General features: G+C 34.1%; 1 long non-coding RNA gene across 14 annotated transcripts; it reads left to right on the forward strand.

Annotated features, from left to right (window-relative positions):
- The first annotated feature begins 1,648 nt into the window (after positions 1-1,648).
- Positions 1,649-4,311, forward strand: LOC149579523 (uncharacterized). Of its 14 annotated transcripts, XR_016365284.1 has the most exons (6): positions 1,649-1,918; positions 2,043-2,179; positions 2,280-2,428; positions 2,834-2,952; positions 3,064-3,996; positions 4,110-4,311. It is a non-coding gene; the product is annotated as an uncharacterized LOC149579523 (long non-coding RNA). The 14 variants fall into 14 exon arrangements; XR_016365286.1 differs by having other exon boundaries at positions 1,649-2,179; positions 2,580-2,952; XR_016365278.1 differs by having other exon boundaries at positions 1,649-2,179; positions 3,064-4,022.
- Positions 4,312-6,393: the final 2,082 nt, after the last annotated feature.

Genomic DNA, 6,393 nt, shown 5'->3' on the forward strand with positions numbered 1-6,393 from the left:
TGTTGGAGGATCTTGAATTCGGAGCATCCTACAAAGTGTGTATAATTTTTGACTTTTTAACTTATTTTCTAATATGAATACTGCACTATTAATTTTCAAACAGCTAAAGATACTCATGCTTTCCTTTTAAAGGTCCTAAGTTGTTCTTTGTAAACTAAAGCTATAATTTACAAGTAATTAGTATTAGATCAAAAGCATAAAGATTTTTTTATATTATACTTTTAATGTAGAGACATTTTATAGAAGAAATATTAAATACTAAAACCTCTTATGACTCTGGTCTATTACAGGAATTGCAGCTGGTGTAAAACCTATTATGTTGGCATTCAAATTTTTTAATGATTTTCAAAGCTATATGCTAGGAAATGGGGTCACAGATGCTACCTTTGGTTTAGCTCGTCCATATGATAGTCCTTTGAAAACTTGCACTAATTTAGTGGTTACCTTATGGTACAGGTATGCTGACTTTAACATTTTTAATTCTATTAGTAACTGATTTCGATCATGTGTCATGCCTGGTTCACTGTAATAAGCTTTCAACACAATTTTAATGTTTTTATATTACAAATGTAAAACAAAACAGTTCTATTCATTTATGATTTCAATTTGTACAGAAGTACTCAACAAGATTCATTTCAATTTAGAAAATCATTCATGAGAATACTAACAATTTTGTACTTTACAGTTATTGAAGATATTTAAGATCTTGGGGACACCAAATTAGAAGATATGACCTGAATATGTTAATTTGCCAACAGCAAAATGCAGATTTGTTAAACAACCGTAAGAATCAATTTGTTATGTTGGCTTTATTAAAGTACATATGGCTTCATTTTACATACATATGACCTGAATTTGTTAATTTGCCAACAGCAAAATGCAGATTTGTTAAACAACCATAAGAATCAATTTGTTATGTTCACTTTATTAAAGCACATATGGCTTTATTAAACATACATAAACTGTCATTTGATTGCCTTCATTTTTTTGTATTATATTAATGACAAATTGAAATTTGATTTTTTTGATACAGATATAAACTTCGAGAAAAGCTTTCAGCAGCTTCATTTACAAGCAAGACAACTTTATCCGAGAATGGAATGACAAGGTGACAATGAAACACTGTTCTAGCGGATACCTGTTGAAGAAGCCTTAAACCATGATTGATTTAAAGAGGTGCCTGTAGCAAAGTCAAAAGACTTCATGCCAACATATCCCACAAGAAATGTTTCTTTGTCTATTTTATATTTCATGTCATATATTTAATCTTAAAGAATTTTTGGTGCTTACTCTTCAATACAAATTCTTCTTGTATAAAAACATGTATTGATCAACAACACCTTAGCAACACAACAACAACATCCCTGTTGTTTACAAACAGCGACACTTTTTCCAGCTGAAACATGAACTTAATGTTATTGAATTGTATTTCTTATCAAGAATATTAGCTGTAAAACAAATGTTTATGTCAATCACGAATAAGTTCAGCATGCATATTCTTATATATATAAAAGTTCATTCATAAATGGTATTCATAACCGGGCTCAATCTAAATATTGCATTCTGTTTAATTTAATGCATTCTATTTATTACAACTTGTATTGCTCATGCATCTTACTTATATCGGATTTCTAGCAAAGAAGAAACCCTCTTCAATTTCGTCTTCATGCAATACTGCTTCAATCAACCATAAACCATGAAGGCAAGAACTTTGGCGCTTGCGCCACTTGTTGTTTCACGGAACGCTCAAATCCAGCCTTAATGCCCACTATTCTATTTAGGGTTTTATCCTACGCATTTTATCTCCTTCCCCACAAACCCTAATCTTTTTACTCTTCTCTTGACTCGATTGGGTTGGGCAAGACTTGTTGCCCTGTGTTTGTTCACTGGAAATGAGATCGCAGAAATGGTGCAAGAAGTTATCCATCTTGACCACTTCATCTCCATCATTAATCATATCTTCAACTCATCGCCGCTAAAAATGACACAGTAAGAAAGACTTGTGTCCCTCTATGTTAATTTTTTTTTTTTTTTTTCGACAGGCCTAACAGAATACGTCTACACAAAAAATATATCATTATCCCACCGTTGAAAGAGAGAGGCTCGCTGAAGCAGTTAACTTCATTTAGGACGGATGCTTTCAATATCTCACACAAATGAAATCTCACAGGCTTTTCAGGTAAATCTTTATTGAAAATTTCAAATTTTGTAGGGTAAGAAGAAGATTTTCTTGTTAAAATGAGGGTTTTCAGATTTATTTTAACTTAGTGGCTATATAGGGGTTTCCAAGCTTCTGTGGATGATAAGGATCTGCAAAATCTTGAGTCTGAAATGCGGAATACAGATCTCATGCTTGGGGTTGTGATTGGTGTTATGAACGACACTCTTCGCTTTCTTCCTCCAACAGAGGGTCCCAATTCTAAACCAGGTACTAATTTGAAATTATTTTTATAAAGTAATAGAGTTTAGTGGGCAATAAGTGGTCATTTGGGCTAGTGCACTTTACCTCTATTCTTATTGTATGCAACGTCATATCTAAACTGTAGCGTGTGGGGTTCTTTTTTGGGTGGAATTTTCAGTTGGGGAGAAGTCTCAAAAGATAGAGTAATTAAGCTTCTGAAAATGGATCCAACTGATGATCTAAAGAGACCTGTCATAATTTAGTATTTTGAAGGAACTGGGAAAAAATGTTTTGCAGTCTGTAGCCGTTGATATCTTTTAAGATTCTAGACCTTAAGGCCTACAAATACTGCAGACTCTATGTGGAAGCGAAGTGCACCAATGATGATAAAATCATATGGAACATAAATATCAACTCTGAATTTCTTTGCAGTCACACAGCAATTAGATCATTGTGGCCTTGGTGAAAGAGAGAGGCTCGATGAAGCAGTTAACTTCATTTTTGACATATGCTTTAAATGTCTCACACATGAAATATCCGAGGCTTTATAGGTAAATCCTTATTGAAATTTTCAAATTTAGCAGGGTAAGCAGAGGAGTTTACTTATAAAATAAGGATTTTTCAGTTCTATTTTAAGGTGTAATTTTTTAATGGTTGTATAGGTTGTTTGAAGCTTCTGTTGATGCTAGGGATCTGCAAAAGCTTGAGTCAGAAATACGAAGTACAGATCTCATTCTTAGGGTTGTGATTTTTCTTGAAGAACACTCCTCGCGTTCTTCCCCTAACGGAGGAATATGATTCTAAACCAGCCACTCATTTATAATTATTTTTTCTAAAATAATAGAGTTTAGTGGGCTGTAAGCGGCCGTTTGGACTATTGCACTTCACTTCTGTTCTTATTGTATGTAGCGTCATATCTAAACTGTGGCATGTGGGTTTTTCTTGGGTGGAATTTTCAGTTGGGAAAGAAGTCTAAAAAATACAGCAATTAAGCTTTTGAAATTAGATTAACCGATGATCTAAAAAGATCTCCCGTAATTTACTGTTTGCTGTCTTTTAGACTCTAACCTTTAGGCCTCCTGTATTTGCAGACTCGATGTAGATGCGAACTGCTCCAACCATGATATCAAACACACCTTCAGCAGCAGATGTTCAGACATTTTGACCAGGGAACGTCCTGTTAAAAAGTAATGAGCTTGGTCAGGACCAATTAAGAGAGGCTTTTACAAAAACAGCACTGGTCGTATATTCATGTTTGTTAACAATGCTCTCGCACAAAATCATCTTTGTAGGCTTCTGACAACTGACTTGACCTGCCTTCGCGGGGGATGAGGAATTTTCTAACCACCAGAAAGCTTGATCATTGATCAGAGTGAACCTGTTTGCACAGACATTTTTTGAAAGCGTAGGCAGTGCCAAGGCACTACTTTCTCACTCATTAGGAAGTGTAAGTGTGGAGAATATTGTGAATATGTGTTACGAGATTCCTTCACTTGTAGATCATGCTTTCTTGTGGTTAGAAGAATTCTCATAAGTTAAGTTTGTCAGTGAATTCCTCGAAGAATCTGTAGCAGGTGGTGGAGCCATATAATGCGGTATACAACTCATTAAGCCGTTAGCAGTATGTTGGTATTCACTCTAGTGGGAACGATTTTTCTTTTCTTTGGGTTTTAACATCCATGTGCTGCTAATCTTTTATTATTTGCAGGTATGCTTTTTTTCCACCCGATCCAACTATCTTGAAAACTCAGACCACTCCAAAAACGACATAAATGTATGGAAAAATGAATACTCATCTGTGTATCATTTCTGTACTGTTGGAATGCTGAATCGCTAAACTAAGAATTTTCAACTTCATACTACTTACTGAATACGGATTCGTAATAAGAATGACATGGTCGTTGCTTCTATAGATGTCTTACTAGTCAAGCTCAAATTTTGGTAATATCTGGTTTATTAACCATGTAGCTGCTTGTTTAACTAAAAAAGGTTGTTTTTTCCATTCAGAAATTAGTTTTGTTGTTTTATAGTTGTTGCTTGATGCATCCATTTACAAATCTAACACATGATTAGTGAGAACGTGTTGAAGGAAAACTGTATTGCAATACCAGTGTGTGTATAGATGACGCATCATTCTACTTAGTTTTGGTGGTTTTCGGCTTCTTTTCAGTGATTTATGTTTCATATACGTAGTCATTCGACATGAAATTGGGTTATATTTGTTAAGAGTTAATGTTTCAACTAATCAATAAATAATTGTTACATGTGGCAAACCTTGGTGAATTGTTGGCAACACAAGTTTAGTTTAGTTTAGTCAGAGTTCTAGTTTGAATCAAGTTCTTATTGTAGATGTGTTGAGTTAGGTGTCCATAAATTTCAATTAGCTGTCAAGTTTATATGTGTGTGTTGTCAATCATGAAGTAGTTTGTCGTTAATCTAATTAGCACCATTTGGAGATGGTGTGTCCAATAGTTCAGGGAGATGTTTGGAAGCTTGACATAGTACTTTTACGAGGGTTATGAGACATTTCGTGTGAAGATTGTATGTCCAATGGTGTACTATGAGAAAGTCATACTCCTCTATGACATATTTTCAAAGTATAATTTTTACATAATGTTTCCTTTAGTTGTCACATTAAGTGGGGGTGTTAAGAGTTAATGTTCCAACTAGTCAATGAATAATTGTTGCACGTGCCCAACCTTGGTGAGTTGCTGGCAACACATTTAGTTTAGGTGTCAGTTAAAAAGTATTAAATTAAGTTCTTATTGTAGAGGTGTTTGGGTCAACTATTGTATAGATTTGCATCTATTATTCTATAAAATAACAAGCTAAAAGTTCGTTCTTCTCTTCTTTTTTACAGCTGTTCTATTTTTCCAATATGGTATTAGAGCTAGCTTCCTATTAAGTTCTCTCTATTAGAGAAGTTGTTAAGAAGATGAAGCTAGGACAAGAACCATTGAATGATTATGTTTTCATTGAAAAATTTGTTTGATTTTAAAGAGATCAATGCTTTGAAAAATAAGAAAAGATGTGGTTGAGGCTAGATGTATGCTCGAATAGTTTGAGGTGCTAGAGGATTAGAGAAGCTACACCTTTAAGAGGGTTATGAGGCATTCCATGTGGAGATGGTGTGTCCAATAGTTCAGGGAGATGTCTGGAAGCTTGACATCGTAGTTTTACGAGGGTTATGAGGCATTTCGTGTGAAGATGGTATGTCCAATGGTGTACTATGAGAAAGTCTTTACTCCTTTATGACATATTTTCAAAGTATAATTTCTACATAATGTTTCCTTTAGTTGTCACATTAAGTGGGGGTGTTAGAGTTAATGTTCCAACTAGTCAATGAATAATTGTTGCACATGTGGCAAACCTTGGTGAGTTGCTGGCAACACGAATTTAGTGTAAGTGTCAGTTAAAAAGTACTGAATCAAGTTCTTATTGTAGAGGTGTTTGAGTTAGGTGTCCATAAGTTCCAGTTAGTTGTCAAGTTTGAGTGTTGTCAATCATGAAGTAGTTTGTTGTCAATCTAATTAGCACTCATTTAAGAATGTTGTTGGGTAAACTATTGTATGAATTTGCATCTATTATTCAATAGAATAAAAGTCCTTTTTTCTCTTCTTTTTCAGTGATGTTCTATTTTACCAATAATATTTAGCGTTCTACTGTATATAGATGTTAAATATATGAAAAGTTGAATGTTCTGCTAGGTCTAGTTGATTTGTAGGATCTCTGTCATAGGTCCAATTGGTCTTTAAATTGGTTTGTGCTCTGACCTACAAGACTTATCTATATAAATTAGTTTGAACTTTTGAATGGGTTTTCAGGAATTTTCTTGTGCTATATATAAATTAGTGTGAACTTTTGAATGGGTTTTGAGGATATTTCTTGTGCAGAGTTTGATGAGTTCTCTTACCCTAATTGAATAGAAGATCATGTCATGTATGAAAGGCAAATGCTCAAGCTTAAGCTTGACAAGATATCTAATATTTGAT

This window comes from Cupressus sempervirens, chromosome 1, assembly GCF_028749045.1.
Source record: "Cupressus sempervirens isolate cs-2001-9-10 chromosome 1, ASM2874904v1, whole genome shotgun sequence".
Classification (NCBI taxonomy): domain Eukaryota; kingdom Viridiplantae; phylum Streptophyta; class Pinopsida; order Cupressales; family Cupressaceae; genus Cupressus; species Cupressus sempervirens.